Raw genomic sequence first — 17853 nt, 5'->3', positions numbered from 1 at the left:
CATGACATCAAAGATGACATCACAAATAACATTGATGACATGTGAAGAGCGTAATCGTTTGAGTTCCTCCACAGCATCTTCGGAATCTGCTCCTCCCACCACAAGAGACACTCCTGTGGGGGAGCACCTCCCTCCAGCTGCTTCACAAGCCATTCACAATGCTGTGGACCCTTACCTTTCAAAGGTGACAGTAGTGTGCACGTATTGTGATGCAGTATTCTGCAGGGGGGAGAGTTTTCGAAGTGCTTTTGAGGCTGCAGTCACCGAGCACCAGAAGATTTGCTCCTTACCTAAATAAAGATCACCCATAATATTTGTCTGTTGAGTTGCCCTTTCTTATCCCTGTGTCTGGTGTCCCTTCCTTACCCTCCTTTCGCCTCTTCTCCTAGTGTGTCGAGTGCTGTTAATTAATGAACGTAAAAACAACAAAAATGACAGAAAAGGCTCTTTTCAGAGCCATCTTTCTCAGTGTAACAATAGAACTATGAAGTGAAGGCCGTAGACCCCTGCGGAGTTCAGCAAAAGTTTGCGGACAGTCGTAGAGGGAAAAAAGGGAGGGTGCAAGCAGCGCAAACGCAATAAAGTGTACGTTGGGAGTAAATGGCGGCTCTGAAAAGAGCCTTTTGGTGGTGTGTTGTGTGGGTCAAAAACAGTGGATTGGGGAAAACGGATTGTCAGATAGGTTAGTGTGATTGCAAAAGAGGGCGCAATGCATTTTGTACATTGTGAAGAAACATCTGATTACCAGCATATGTGAGGTGGACTCCATCTCTGCAGAAAATGAAATTTCTACGAAACAAAATGTTTTCATTGTGGAAAGAGGACATGCCAACATCTCTTAAAAAGGCACACACAGCCTTATTCACATTGCGTCTCGCTTTCTGCATTTGTGGACCAAATGCAGAAGAACGCAACCATTTTTGTCTTTGGGCAATACGGGAAAAAAGTATTTGACAATTTGGAAACATGTCCATGAGCTTCGCGAGTCCTTCCTTCATGGCAAATTGTAAAGAAATGCCAGCTACATGGCCTAAACTGTTTCCTCCACAATGAATGATGAGTATATCTGGAGGAAGCTCTGTCTGTAAAGTAACACAAAGAGGTACCAAGTCCACCCATCTCATGTCACGCACACCATGCCAGTGCACTTCCGCATGTGGAAATCCGAGATTTGTAGATAAACTGCAGCTTTCTGCATGTATTTTCAACCAATGTATCCATGAGTCTCCCGCAATCCCGATAATCTGTTTTCGAGCATGGAAAGCCATGGCTGTGTGGTGTCCTGTGAAGGAGAAGACGGTCTTACTAAAGTCTGTCGGTCAGAACACACCTACTGAACTTTATGGACCAATCCCTAGCTCCGCTCATTCTCATTTACATGCGGCTCCACCCTTCAATCCCCGGTGGTGATATGTGCTGGCTGCTAACTACCGCCATGTTCGCGGACATGTACAGGATCAGAGCGTGATGACGGTACATTATAGTACTATTCTTCTTTTTCCCCTTTAAGGTAGGCTCTGAAAAGAGAGGTTTTTTTATTTTTGGCCACATATCGTACAGACATGTGGTATTTTATGTATTCTTTTGTATTTTTTGTCCTTGCTTTACTTGTGCAAACATTACAGAACCTTCTCTAAAGCAAGTCTTATGTTCCAAAAAAACATTGCATTTCCCTAAGAGGATAGCGCAACACCATCTCCTTTAAAGTAATGTGCATTGCTTGGAGCAATGTTATCGTGGCTACAAAAAAACATACCAACTCGAAGCATGAATGCACGCATGCTGCGATTGATGATGCACCTCCCGATGCTTTGATCCGGACAGAAAACAGAAGTGTTGTTCCATTGCACTCTCGGGAGTAAAGCAGAAAAAATAACTTTCGATGTTGGGAAGATGGTCATGAGTGCTTCAACCAACTGTGCCAAATCTGCCAGCAAAGTACGTAAAGTCATGTATCCCAAGTGGCAAGCACCGTAGTGCAAAATTACCACATGAGGAGTGGTCATTCGACGCATGTCTCTGCAAACTTGCAGAATTGCCACAGAATTGGCATCAGTGTCAGCGCTCCACACCACCTCCACTCCTTGCACATCGGAATGGTGTGCCACATGCCTACTCTCGGCAAAGTGTTGTAAGCCTTGCACAAAAATGTCTCCAAGCAGCAAAACCCTGACCCTCTGCACCTCTGCCATTTTCAGTGTGTGCACCATCTTTCGACTCAAAAGATTAACGTGTACATCTGATTGGCTGATGCCTACAGTCGTCTTTCCATGCAGGATTTCTGTAGAAACCCATATGTGATACGCCCTACCAGCGGACAAGTGTTGCCTACATGTGGCATGTAACTCTTACCCAGTCCTTCCACCCTTTCTACAGCGGTACCAAAGCGAGTCCCTCATTGGACACAATTAAGTGGGCGCACAATCATCCACCAATCACATAGAACATCGCTAATTTTAACTCTGTCATCAACATTGCGCACTTCAAAATTACTGTCATTGATTCTTAATGAAAATATCATACCAATGCAAAGCACCTACTTCACAAGCGACTATGCAAGGATTGCGAATTTCTACGTACAGCTCCATGCATGTGCACATTCATCAGTATAGAGTACAGGTATGTACATTTTAATCAGAGTACATGTGGAACCCTTATTATTTAAAATAGACAAAATAATGGCGGTAAATTTCAATAAGGAACACATAACAACGCTCCCCCTTTTAAAGTGCAACAATGCCGATTTGTCATTAACAAATCGCACAACCGCTTACTGTCTTCTGCATAACCTGTACATACGTTGCAAGTATGCCTATTTAGGCATATCTCTCAACCATTTTTGTCTTAAAGGCGGGTGAAATCAGCCGATTTTGTTTTTGGCGGGTGAGGCGCCCATTGGATTGAATGACCTGCAGGAGGCTTGGCGGGTGAGTCTGCCCTTTACAAGGCGGGTAACACCTGCCAAAAGCATGTGAGTTGAGAAGTAGAATTTAGGGCAGACCTCAATTTTGTATGTGAAAATGTCGGAGTTATGTACTCTGTACTGCCTACAGTAATGCTACTTGCAATGTGATCGTATGAGAATAGTAATCGCTCCCGATTGTGGTGCTCAAATGTCCTTCGGAGGGTCTTCCGATTTTGGACACCGTGCTTTCCATTAACAAGTACAAAATGTTTGCCCATCTAGTACTTTACCCTATCACTTCCAAACCTCTCTCCTATGCATACTACACTTTGTAAAGAACAAGGCATTTCCAAACCCTTAAAAAATGTAGTTATTTTGAAAGACTTTCAAGTACCATATTGATAGTAGTATGGAAAGACTGCACAGAGAGAAGTGAAATGTGCACGTGGACTGGGTTGAAATATGAAAGTTAAGTCCTCTGATGAAAGAAGTACAAGTAAAGTCTGCAGTATCATGACCCCTGCAAACACACAAAGTAATTGATATCGTTTTTTTAATTCACAGTGAAGACTACTGGCCTGACAATCAACAGCATCTACACTGCAGACGACATATCCGGAAAAACCTGGTCATCTTGTACAAAAAGTAAGTACAGTACAACCTTCATATTGTAACTACTCCTTAAAGAGACTGCGTGGGTTATTTGTTTATTTTGCGCACCAAAGCAAGCATTCATTTGTAAACCATTCTACCTACAAATATCCATTTATTGAACAAAGATTAACAGGTGGAATGGCTGACAAATCCCTGTGTGTTTGGTACTGAAATAACATAGGGAATCCTTAGAAGGTTAGATTGTGAAAGTAAGTTGTGGTAGCAGTTTTAGCATTTCGGTTATTAATAATGGTTCTCGTCACAAGTAGGGCACTTTGTACACTCATCTAAAGCACATTGTACTAGTATACAAACAGTAAAGTAGCCTTACCAAATGATAGTTAGAGGTCACTGTGCGTTGACACACCATGCCAAAGAGCTTCCCCATCACACCTATGCACACATGCACACAGCTCACATACATTGGACAACAGACCAAAGTATACTTTTTTTTCTCAACAGACACCAAAGAATGCCTACCAAAAAGCAGCTCTGTAGAAAGGAACGCAGAATTAGAGCAAATAAAAATAAAGCTACCCAATGTAAGCATCCACCTGTTGTAGAGTTAGTGGAGAATCTTGGTACAAACCACCTAATGTAGTTGAGTAACATAATAAAAGAAGTCTCAACGACCGAAACTGTACATCCTCCATCAAAAAGTGTCACGAAACACAGAAATGTTGTCAAGAAAATGGCTGTCAGTACAGCTAACAATGTTCCTATTAATCCTGATAGTGTAAGAAAACCCCATAGTAAAAAAAGTATTTTAGCAAAAATGTTTCATCACAGAGTCCTTCAGAATCTACTAAGAAGAGGACCAAAATCATCCTTGCCCCTTAAAACATACTGTAGAAAGTTAATTCTACAAGCACTCGTGGACAGTGCAATCCTTCTCAAAAGGAAGTTGTTCATATTAGTGTTGAAAAGGATGAAAGCATTAGCAAAACTAAGTACCAAACTACAAATGAAACTCAGCAATAAACGGAATGTGAACAAAAATAATTTTTTGCATGTTTGTGGTGGTGAATGGAGTCACACAACAACCGCATAGCCATATTTTAATGAAGAAGCATACAAACAAATTCAAACAAACACAATTGCCATCCATAGCAGTGGACGAGGGTATGAGAAAATCAATACTACCATCATGGAACAAGAAACACTGCTTACAAAACTGTCTTTTGAAAACTCAGAATTACCTCTTGATTCAGCAGAACCACACCGTCCAGTATACAAATGGCCGTGCACATCAATGTGTGCCATTCCAAACAAAGCTTTCAAATCTTTACATCAGTTCCTCAATCAATATGTGAAAGGTAAAGACAAAAGTAAAATGAAAGTGCTGCAAAATATGGATATTTGTGTAGTGCGGAAAGTCACAGGACTAAAAAGACATTCATTAGCCTGAATTTCTGGCCCTATTTGCAAAAGTACCTTCCATGATATCAAGAGAATAGCAGTACATCATTCCAAAGTAAGAAATTTAGTGTATAAAATATACTGTGCAAAAAATCCAGCTCCGGAATTAGGCAATTTAAATACCACTCTTCTGCATGGTACACCCAAATACTTACAAGAAGAAATGGACCGTATTCAGAAAAAGTATTTTGGAAGTGAAAGCCACGTAGAAAATGCAACCGTTTTAGAGCATAGTAGCGACAATTCTGCACATAGCAACCTTCTATTACACACATACAGAAAATAAATACTAAAATGTAAAAGGTCATCGGCTAAAGTACCAAACCATGTGTATGTATGTTGCCGCAGAACGTTTTACAAAAAGAACACACAAAAATGTGTACATAGCATACAAAATAGAAAACAATGAAGACTCTAAATGGTTTGAATTAGCTTTGTACCTTTTAGACGAAAGCAAATATGAAAAAACTGAACGCCTAGTATGTTGCAGTTACTGTACTGCAAAATTAGACAACAACCACACTCCTTCACGTGCAATTACAAATAATTTGGAATTGTTTCTATTACCAAAAATCCTGCAACAGCTCAATTTGTATGAGAGCATAATAATTCAAACAGTTCACCCATTTCAAGCAATTATACACCTTCATCTAAAAACAGCAAGTTTACCTTCCTCTGAATTGGTGAAAGGAATTTGTGGCAAAGTAGTTTACTTGCCATTAAATCTAACGGAAAATGTGCCCACTCTAGGAGTGGAACATTAAATAGACCATTCTTTAATAGTCTTAGTAAATGGAGTACCAACAAAGGATTAAACAATTTGGCAACAATTACTAGACTTACACAAAGTTACACAAGCATATCTAAAAGATAACAATGAGTACTACAAGGAAATAAATATTGGTGAAAGCTTAAGGCAAACAACTGAAATAATTCAAGAGCCATCAGAAACTAGGCAATTCGAACATCTGGATCCAGCTACAGTATCCACTCTTTTGGACCATTACACGATTCATCCATTGCATTCCAATGAAAGCATAGATGATGCACTAGAAACTTACCAAATGCGACAAACCAAAGGGTCACCAATGAGTATTTGGGAAAAAGGTATACAAGCACGTGCTTTTCCACTGCTATTTCCTACTGGCAAAGGTGGGAGATACGATGATAGACCCACTCAGGTTGGGGCATCAGAATACCGCTCATTACGAATGTATTCGCAAGATCCCAGATTTAGGCAAAATGTGGAATACATATTCCACCTACTCTATGAAAGTGAATTAGCAACAGTATGTTATGGAGTTGCACACATTCTTAAATCTGGAACGCACTTTCAAAATATGTCAGCCACGCAGTTAATACAAAAAGTACAAGAAAAAGATGAGGTTTTACAATCAAGTATAACAAATTTGTTTGCAAACATGCGTGGTACAAAGGAATACTGGTCCAGACAGCACGGAGACGTACGTTGCATGATCAGAAACCTTGGACAACCAACTTGGTTTGTTACGCTAAGTTGTGCAGAATATGCATGGGAAGATTTACATGAGTTCCTACGCATAGCAAACAGCAACAAAAACAACATAGATATATTAACACCTGGAGAACTTTGCTCTCTAGATCCAGTTAATGTCTCAAGATATTTCCATCATCGTTTCATTGCAATGCTACACTTTATTTGCAATAAAACTGTTCCTCAAATTGGAGAAGTGCAACACTTCTTTTGGAGAAAAGAATATCAAGCGAGAGGAGCACCACATATTCACATGCTGTTATGGATCAAAGGTGCTCCGAAATTTGGGCACGACAGTGATAGCACTGTTTTGCAGTTTATCCAAAAATATGTCACATGTGAAATCCCTTCACAACAGACACATAGTGAGCTGCATGGGCAGATTTTACAATTTCAAAGACACAAATGTGGCAAATATTGTTGCTGTAAATACAAAAACAAAGGTAAATACTACACCAAATGCCGCTTTGGTTTCCCTAGACCATTTACAGAAACAGGTGAAGTAAACAACTTCATGTCTTCAGTTAGACATAGTGTTAAAGGTAAATCACCTAAAAACACGTATTACATAAAAAGAAGGGAAGAATCAAAATATATCAATGATTACAATGCAATCATTGCCCTATTATGGAATGCAAACATAGATGTGCAGTACATTGCAGACAAGTCAACTGATGTTGCATGATATGTTAGTTACCCTGAAGTCCGGGTTAGGAAAGGAACGGTTACTTTGTCTCTGTGTGCCTGATTGGTTTAAGTGCCTTACAGCTTTACCAAGAATAATTTACTTTTTGTTACTTTTCTCATTTAAATTGTGTTCTTTCACATTGCACATTGAAACTGCATTTACTGTGTTTTTGATACGTTGAGCAACGAGCAAGGACTCGTATTTTGATTGTTGTGTGCAAGTCACCTAATGGGAACTACGCCGGTCCTCGCCGAGCCCGTCGCCCTCAGCCAGAAACCTTGCTTCTCCTCTGCATCACGCCCTAATTTCCTGGTAAGAATGGGCTTTTCTAAAGTAAATGCTCTCCTCGCTAAGCTACAAGAGCTACAAAAAACGGAAGCTATACATGCACACATATTAGAGATCCTTGACAAACCTGAAATTAAATTGCAATGCACTAAGAAGGGCCTTCCTAAAGTTACCTACTCAACGCCCATTAGCGCACAGACCTCTCCTACCAAAGCACATACTACACACCCCGCCACAAAACAAGACGCAAAAAACACACAAACTAAATGAGGCAACTCTACCCACCTCCATTTTGAACGACCAAAAAGTATGTGTACGGAACACACGATCTCTCAATAACCATGCTCAATGCATCCACGACTTGATACTGGCAGATAATATAGACATCATGTGCATTACTGAGACGTGGCTACAAGACCCAATAGGTCCCACATGCTCTATAGCTGTCCCTATAGGCTACAAAATCCACTACACCAAGAGACAGTGGGAAAGGGGGTGGGGTCGCTATAATATCCCGTGACTCCATACCTGTGTTCCCCACAACTACAACATGCTCAGGTTGTGAAACATTACACCTTAAATACTGCCCTACAAAACGCAATTGTATTAACTTCCTACTTGTCTATAGACCACCATCACTCGACTCTGAGTTCAATGATGAACTCATACACCACGCTAATTCACTTATAGGACAGAACAAATCTACAATGATCCTTGGTGATTTGAACCGATGGCGCGGTGACCTCAAAGATAAAGAAGCAACTCATTTTGAAAAAAATCTTCAAAAAATCCAGTTCAATGTATCTAACCACGCCCCTACCATGGCCAATGGGCACCAATTAGACTGGGTTATCTCCAATAACATAAAAATAAACAATGTTATCACTACTCCATGTATATGGTCTGACCACTACAAAGTAGTTTTCAATTTATTGATCCCTCAGTTAGCAAAAAAACCTGCAAACGACGCTAAGAAAGTTCACTCATGAAACTTTAAAAATATTGAAAGCACTGATTTACAATCCTGCGTTAACAGAATCCTGGTGATATTAAAGAAACAGACTCCTGTGACACTATCATTAGCAAATATGACCATCATATGCTAAGTTTGATAAACCTAAAAGCTCCCAACCAGGAAAAGACAGTCAGACCCAACTCTAAACACCAAAAATGGTATACACCAGAACTGACCAATCTAAAAAAGGAAAAAAAACCTTAAAGAGGCACAATGGCAAAAAAACCCTACTGACGACAATAAGATCAGTTGGAAGTCACTAGAAAAATCATATAAGAACTGCATTATTGAAGCTAAAAGGAACTATTTCAACAGTCAAATCGAAACATCAGCGAATTCAACAAGTAAACTCTTCGATATACTGAAATCTATTGACAAACCTCAGGCCCTGATTCCAAATTTTAATCCCTCACAATCAGAATGTGATAACACTCAGACAGCTTTTGCTAACAAAATCACTAAAGCAAGAGAACGAATTACATCTGCCCTTCAGACTATGCAACAACCTAACCCCTTAGTCGAATCTTCGATGGACACGGGGATTGAGAAATTCCAATTTCAACCAATCTCTATTGACACCATGAAGAAAACACTGGTATCTATGAAACCGTCTTCCTGCGTGGAAAACAAGCTTCCACCCAAAATTATCCTTGAACACCCTGACATATTTGCCCCTTTATTTACAAAAATGGTGAATTCATCCTTCCGAGACAAACTGTGCCAGTCAATATTAATAAAGTTACCATTACTCCACTGGTAAAGAAACCCAGCTTAGATCTACGCGACCCCAACAATTTGAGGCCCATTACCAACTGCAACTTCACCCTTAAGGTCATGGACAAAATTGCCACAGCCCAAATACAGGAATATGTAGATAGAAATGAGCTACTACATCCACAACAATCCGGTTTCAGAGCAGTGCATAGCACAGAGACAGCAATGTTAGATCTGCAAACAAAAATGCTGGAAATTATGGATAAGGACAAAACAGGATTACTAGTACTTTTAGACCTTAGTGCGGCATTTGATCTGTTAGACCACCAGCTCTTACAAAAAGCACTAGCCAAAACTGCAAACTGTTCTAAAGAAGCAATAAACTGGCTCACCTCCTTCCTGGAGAATAGAATTTCACGAGTCCATTGGGGAGATAAATTCTCAATCGAACATAACATCTCGTGTGGAGTTCCCCAGGGAGCCAGCTTGTCTCCTTTGCTCTTTAATATATACATACGCCTCCTGTGTGAATTACTAGAACAACTTCAAGTATTTTTCACTAACTATGCTGACGATACTCAGCTAGTCATGGAAGTGAGCGGTGACTATGCTAAAGACAGTATTAAATTGAACACCCTCTATAAGAATATCGAAGAGTGGATGAATAATAACTGGATGTGCCTCAATAGCAACAAGACCAAGTTAATGGTTTTTGGATCTACCCAGGCTTGCGCTAAATTGACTTCTGACTACAAGGCACTTCAAATCAAGGAATCTTGCATTGAAGTAGTTGGTAAAGTGAAAACACTTGGCATGACGCTGGAAGCCACTCTCAATGCAGATGCTCAAGCCATGTATGTCAGCAAAAACTGTAACTACTACATTCGTCTCCTCAAAACAATGAGACCCCTTCTCAATGAAAAAAATTGCGCCACCATTGCTAGAGCCACCATTCTTTCACGATTGGACTATGGCAATGCTCTCCTTGCTGGTGCCAGCAAGCAAAGCTTACACAAGTATCAATTGATTCAAAATCAGGCGATAAGAGTCATCAAACTAAAATCAAGGAGAGATCACACCAGCGTAGCCAGACGCGACCTACATTGGTTAAAAATGGAAGACCGTGTACAATTCAAGTCCTTGTGCCTAACCCATAAATGCCTTCATGGAAAAGCACCTGCCTACCTTAAGACCAAACTTACACCCTACAACCCTACCAGAACATTAAGATCTGAAGCCAAGGGACTGATAACAACTCCAAAATTCAAAAAAGAACTAGGTCTAGGAAGAGCTTTCCCCACTCGTGCGGCAGCATTCTGGAACAAACTTCCGACTAGCCTTAGACTGGAATCAAATCTATTTTCCTTCCGTAAAAAACTTAAAACCTTGCTTTTTAAGTAACTCGAGATTAGGCTTTACGACCTCTGATGGACAACCCTTATATGTAATGAATCGTCCTGTATACTGTTCGTCTTCACTATTTGTCTACGTCTTCATCTAAGTGCCCCGATGCTTGCGAGCAGTTCGGCGCTATACAAATAAATAAATAAAAAATAAAATAAATATGTTACAGCCTACTTAACAAAAGCAGAAAAAACAGGCCTTCAAGACCTCTGGGATGACCTAGCATCAGACAAAACATTATCACAGAAATTGTACAGCCAGGCATAAAAATGCTCTCTCATAGAGAATGTGGGGCCTATGAAGCAGCAGATCATTTAACCGGCACTGCTTTGTATGGGAAATCAGACAATATAGTATGGCTCAGTCTTGGTCCTGAAAAATCTAGAAAAAGAGTGCTAAAATCATATGAGGACATAGAAACAATTGCCAGAAATGATCCCAACAGCCAAGACATTCTAAAAAACAATTTACTGGACACATACTATCCGAACAGGAGTACCACTCTGGAAAGCATGTGTCTATACCACATAGCTCAAAACTTTGCATACAAAAATAATGTAAAACCCGATGAAAGCAAACGTAGATATAGAGTGACCGATTGTGAAGGGAGCTTAGTGAAACTTAACAAACAAAGCTTAATTAATCATGTGAAATTGCATTAAAAACTCCTCAACAGAAAGAACTATATTACATGTCTCTGTTACAACTTTTCAAACCATGGAGAAAAGAGGAAGACATACTAGATAATTATGAGTGCTATGAAGATGCTTTCAAAGCAAATGAAAGCACTATCACCTATGTTAACTTTATGCAGTGCAAAACAGTGTTGCACAATGAGCAGCAACAGGAAGAAGAAATTCAGACCCAACTAGATAAAAACTCTTCCGACAGTAGTCAACCTTCTGTAACAGGAAGTCAAGAACCCTTAGGACAACCACTAATAGCAAATGAGGCTGAAGTTGCTATGGCAGAAGTAGAAAAAAACATGTATCAGTATCAAGAAGATACAGAGGACTTAACTGTACAACAAGGCAAACTTAACAACTATCAGCGCACCATTTTTGAAGAGGTAACAAAACAAATTGTGCATGGCGTACAGCACGAAAATAAAGGGTGTACCTGCCAAAATTACAAACCTTTACTGCTGTACGTCAGTGCTGAAGCGGGATCAGGGAAAACATTCTTAATCAAAATTATCAGTAAGTTCCTTCAACAATTGACAAACAACAAACTGTCAGCTGTTGTAACAGCCCCCACAGGTTTAGCTGCCTACAACATAGGCGGTGTGACTTTACACCGATTACTACTGCTTCCAGTAGAGCATCAAAATAAATTAGACTACTACAAACCTTCTGCAGAAGCTGCAATGAAATTACATAGAGTATTGAAACAAATGAAAATGCTACTAACAGATGAAGTGAGCATGGTCTCCAACCTAATGTTGGCTTTGATTCATCTCAGATTGCAAGAAGCACTTAAAAGTAATAACGAAGAACTCTTTGCAGGGAAACACATTATCGTTTTCGGAGATCTTCTACAATTGACACCAGTAAAAGGTGAACAATTTTTAAAACCTTAGGCCACAAACTCTGCCAGAAAACTGTTGGTAGCATAGGTAATGTTAACCTTTGGCAACATTTCCAATACAGAGAATTAACTGAGAACATGCAGCAACCTGCAGATCTCACTTATGCCAACATCTTGAAAAGTATTAGAGTTGGTGTATTATCGCAAGAAGCACAAGCTGTATTGAAAAAGCGGCATATACATGCACTTTATGGTGATAATGCATGTGCAACTAATGTTATGGAACAAATAGCACACAAAAATGTCAATTGTATGGCCTTAATGCCAACTCTTGCAAGCTGTTTCAAATTCAATGAAACAATGTTAAAGAAAGAAATGCAAGCAATAATAGAAATTAGCACCACAGACAAACTAGACGTACATGGTTTGGCAGTACCCATGTGTGAGCAAGCCACAACAAGACTAAATAGTTCAGAAAATTCAATCTCCAACACAGCTTGGTTGGAAAAAGTATTGAAATTATCATTAAATTGTAGAGTAATGCTTAAACGTAACCTTGACGTAGAGCAAGGGCTAGTTAATGGAGCACTGGGCACAGTTGTTGGCTTTCAATCATACACAGGTGATAGCAGCATTCAGTTTGTCAATATTCACTTTGATAAAGTTTCAGAAGTAAAAAGGATAGGGCGCTCAATGGCTTGATTCCTTCTCTTCAAAGACATGTATGTACGTAGAGAGCAATTTTCTCTAACTCTTGCATATGCAGTTACCATTCATAAATCCCAAGGTCTTACCCTAGAGAAAGCAATGGAGATATAGGAAAGACAGTGTTTAAGGAAGGCATGAGCTACGTAGCATTATCACGCTTACGTACACTTGACGGTCTATTGCTAATAGACTTTAATTCAAGTAAAGTCAAAGCTGATATTCCTTGCATTCTAGAATACAATAGATTGAGTTCACTGTACACCCCTCATCTGAAACAATACCCTGTTCCAGATAAAGTGAAATGTGGTAAAAGAAAAGTAAATGAAACAGAAATGCAACAGAATGCAACAGGAAATTCTACAAAAGAAAGAAAAGAAGCTAAGGTTTCATCAATTGCCGCAAACATAGAAGAGCCTATTAGGGAATGTAAACGAGGCACATCGGCAAAAAAGCAACAGAAAAACCAAAAAATGCACTCAGATACAAAACTTGCTGGCCCATTCAAATTTACAAATGAAAGTGGGGTAAGTTGCTATGCAAATGTAGCAATGAATATTCTATTTCAATTGCCACCAATTGTTAACAATATTTACCTGCACAGCACAAACCAATTGTGTTTGCAAATGTTAGTGCTGCATAGAAATGCAACAAGCAATCCTGACAACACATACAGTGTTCACGGAGTAAGGCAACAATTGGACGATTGTGCTGGAATGGTGAGATTCACTATGAACTCACAAGAAGATCCACAAGAATTTCTAATGTACATACTATTAGTATTGGAAAACAAAAGCACACCTGTAAATGAAATCTTCACAATTTCGTACATTTGGAAACATATATGCACTCTCTGTAACAAAGTGATACAGGAAGAAATCCCAAATGAGCGATTTGTGTATATTTCCATACCAAATTGTCAGAGCATTCCATTTCAGCAACTTGTACAAAATGCAAACCATGGCAGATTATGTGGTATTTCCAATGTAGACAATTGCTTTACCTTACTGATACAAACACATAGTGCCTACATAATAGTTATGCTTCTACGTTATAATGCAGATGGCACCAAAAACAACTGCAAACTAACTGGATTTACACACGGTCAAGTGTCACTTGGAAAGAAAACCTTTACAACAGTAGGAATAATCTACCATGCAGGAGTTACAACCAATGCAGGTCACTACACTGCATACATTAAAAAGAGGTCTGGATGGTTTGAAAGTAATGATACCACTATTACTCTAAAGCAGAGGTTGCCAGCTAACCTAACAAATGTGTATTTAATGTTCTTGAAGCCAAAATTTACGTATAAGATGTACTTCAAAATTGTCAACAAAGTATGTGAAAGACTACAAACAGTTAGAATACGCCCACAGGTATCTAACTATCCAACAAGATGGAAGAATGACACAAATAAATGATTATCACAGATTGTTGGAAACAAATGCACAGGTAGAATACGCCTATAGGCATCTAAGTGTTGGTACAAATCGGCAGGAAGGCAACAAAGAAAACATTAATGGGAAAGATAAAGGAAACAGGATATGTCAACGACACAAATGAATGAATATCAGAAATCTGTAGGAACAAATGCAAAGTTAGAATACGCCTACAGGTATCTAACTACCCAACAGGATGGAAGAATGACACAAATAAATGATAATAACAGATCGTTGGAAACAAATGCACAGGTAGAATATGCCTATAGGTATCTAAGTGTTGGTAAAAATCGGCAGGAAGGCAACAAAGAAAACATTAATGGGAAAGATGAAGGAAACAGGATGTAACAACGACACAAATGAATGAGTATCAAAAATCTGTAGGAACAAATGCTCAGTTTGAATACGCCTACAGGTATCTAACTTTTGTTAAAAATGGCCAGGAAGGCAACAAACATAACATTGATTAGAAACATGAAGAAAACACTGAAAGGAAAAAATGAAGTACTTAGTTGCATAAGAAATTAAGGGTTTTTTTAATCCGACAAGGATTTTTTTACCCATACTCAAGGATTAGAAAAGCAAACACAGAAACTGAGCGCAATGCACAGTGCACTGGTTTGTAAACTAAATATGAGGGTCTAAAAAAAAAAAGTTAACTGTCTATTATGCAATGGGCCTCATTCCGAGTACGGCGCTAACCAATGGCGCTATTAACGCCTTGGTTGACGCCGTACCCGGACCGGCAGCGCCTTGGTGGATGGCGGAATTACCGCCCCATTCCAAGGTTGGCGGGGCGGTAATTCCCCATTCACCAAGGCTCTTCCCCATTCCCAAATGAGCCCCCATAGGGCTCAATGGGAATGGGGAAGATGCAAATAACGGTGACCGTTCATTACGGTCACCGTTATTGGCTTGCAGGCCCCTTTGCGCCCTCGACTTTAACACCTGCTCAAAGCAGGCGTTAAGGGCGAGGGCGCAAAGGGAACCTCGGAGTATGGCGGTAAGGGATTATCGCCACCGGTCTCGTTACCGGTGGCCGCTATCCCTTACCGCCATGCTCGGAATGAGGCCCAATGTGCCAAATGTGGAAAAACTGCAAACATTAACACACCTTTTTCTTTCATCACAGAAATGGAAAAAGTGATACTTTCGCCAAGTACAATAACCAATTTAAAAAAAATGTATTGATTCTGAACAAAGTAAGGAGTAAGTATATTGGCAGGCATTTTCTACACATGGGAATCAACTTGTCTAATCTATGGTAGTAATATGCTGCAGTGCCTGTAGGCTGGCCTTTCGTCTGCGGTAAGTAACCTACCACCTACGCCTTGCAACCAAGTTTCAAGGAGTACCGTTCCTATCCACAACCATCGCTGCATATGTAAAACATGGTCCTTTTAAATTAGCTGCTTATAAATGTACTTTGCGGACCATCGTCTGCAGCCATGAAGTGAAGAAACTAGGGTATCAACACAACGACCACAATCCACCAGACCCATATTAACTTGTAACTCCACTGCTTATGACTTCAGTCTTGCGTGCATGGGCTTTAACCATGCACCCAAGACTGCAGGGTCTCCCCACAACTACCTCGGTGATGTGTGGTAGTGGGGGTTATTCTATATGGAATGTATACCTAGATGTTCCCTCTAAGCCTATCACATTTGCCACTAGGTTTTTGTAGTTTGCCACGTAGGATGACGTTAGAATACACGTAGGTTGACGTTGGCAATTACGAGTTTTTACTAGAAAAGTATTGTTTTTTATGAACTTCGTTGAGATCCTGCTGTGAGACGTCTGTTGATGTCCGTTGTACTCCCTGTCTTAGATCATTGACATTAAGTTAACTTTGCCAACTTCCTGAGTTGTTTTGATTATTGATGTTTGAGTATCTTCTGCATCCCCATTCATCTCAAAGTATTGCTACCTCGTCTTAAAGGGCTGGTTCGGCTGTCCCGGTTCAACACATTTCAAACTTGCCTCCACCCAGTCCTATTCCTCTTTAAATCCTCAGCAGGGCTCATTTTCATTGAGACCATTACCATAGCTAGCTTATTTACAGATGGGCATAATGGCTCCTCTCTTGATTTATAAAGCTTAATATGTTGTATTATTGTGTTTAAGCAATATTCACTTGTAGGCACTCTACAGTAGTTAATTTGTGATTCTTTTGGTGTCTATTGCTGTGGACAATGCCTATGGATTAGGCTACTGGCACATGTCCCTGGTGTGCTACACCCAAAACAAAAAAGGGCTTTGCCTCTAGAGTGTGAGCCGCTTTGTGCCATCAGTGAGCCAAAATAATTAAGGCTCAGGCCAGGGGTATGCTTTGTGCACACGTGAGGAATATTCACGTGAGTATCCAATTGACTAGGAAACATTGGCAACGAAAGGGGACTAAATTTGACGGTTCAGTTGGCTATGGGGTCCTCTGTGTTAAGATTCACAATGGATTAACACATTTCTGGATTGGGTGAAACATTTGCTGTTTCACTCTTCTTAACTAGGAGATGCCATCTGTGAGTGATAAAAAAAGACTATATAAGAGGAGACTCAACAGTGGCTCCACACACATTCCGAAGTAGTGCAGTTATTTCTCAGCCATTTCAAGGCTGGTAAACTCTTTACAGGCCAGTAGTCAAGTGTGTTATATCTGAAGTGTTCCACCTCTTTCTACTATATTAATGCTGCTCATAACCAAATGTACAATAATAGCCCGTCACACTGAAACACCAAATCCACCGTGCAAAACCTACCCTGGCTTGGGTCATGGATGTAGTTGTTTTGGAAGTGCTGTAAATTCAGTTTCGATGCCACATCATGACAGGTATTATCCATGCAGGTCGTTCTTCAGCATTTGTAAAGGGTCACCCTCTGTTCATTTCTCCTCCTGGGATCTCTTTTCAGTAAGTTTGATCCATCTGAAAAATGTACTGTGGGGGTTTACACATCAAGTTGAGGCGGAGTTGAAACTTAAGCAGCATAAAGATTGTTTACGAAGACCAATGTTCGGTTTGTTTTTTTGTCCCTGAGCCTTAATACAGGTTCCTTTTTGGCTTTCTTCTCACAAGTTTCCCTTTTGGCTCTATAGTTTGTGCTTAAATAGTATTTAACTTTGTTTTTTCACTTGTTTGTCCCTAAATTTAAGTGTGCACAATTGTTTACAAACATTGTGGCTGAGAGGGTCCATGAGCATCAAGGGTTGATCTTCGATGGATGGTTGGTATAGATACACTGCAGCTTGCAAAGCCAATCAGCTTTAGGTTCTTAGTATTGCTCCACTACAAATTCAAGTCACTGACCTTGATATGGACCCCTAAAGTAAGTCTGGCGGATTTGATTGTGGAAACTCAGAAATAAAACGATTTGTTTCAGCTAGTACAACAGGAAATGGAGAAGAACATAATGGAGTTTCACTAGTACAATAATACACCTGCCTGAGATAATCTTTATCAATTTCTGGACAAGGAGAGTTGATGGTCATCCAACCAGTGGTGTACACAAAATTTGGGGGCTCATCTGCAAGCCATGCTGAGGGCCCCCCACCCAATTCAGCAACAAATTTCTATTTCAATA

The sequence above is a fragment of the Ambystoma mexicanum genome, chromosome 5p (assembly GCF_040938575.1).
Source record: "Ambystoma mexicanum isolate Mex_15411 chromosome 5p, UKY_AmexF1_1, whole genome shotgun sequence".
NCBI classification, from domain to species: Eukaryota; Metazoa; Chordata; class Amphibia; order Caudata; family Ambystomatidae; genus Ambystoma; species Ambystoma mexicanum.
Note: the sequence above shows the minus strand (reverse complement) of the source record.